We start from the raw sequence: 315 nt of genomic DNA on the forward strand, positions 1-315 counted from the left end.
ACACAAACAGAGAGAGATACAAAGAGACAGACGAACAGATAAACAGACAAACGAACAGATAAACAGGAAGCCTACAAACAAGCCAACAAACAAATAGAAATAGACAAAGAGAGGGAAAGAACTAATACAACGTTAGCTTAGATGTACCCACGCCAACAAGGTAGAGAGTGCCATTACAAAGTGCCAAGATCACACTTTGTTTCAGAGGTCGTCCCGAGAGAGAGAGGATTTGCGTTTTTAATGTTATATAGAGCAGCTTTTTTTTCTCTCTCTAGTAAGCTAAATGTGGGTAATATGTTTAAGCTAGGGAGTTAT

The sequence above is a fragment of the Penaeus monodon genome, chromosome 19 (assembly GCF_015228065.2).
Source record: "Penaeus monodon isolate SGIC_2016 chromosome 19, NSTDA_Pmon_1, whole genome shotgun sequence".
NCBI lineage: Eukaryota > Metazoa > Arthropoda > Malacostraca > Decapoda > Penaeidae > Penaeus > Penaeus monodon.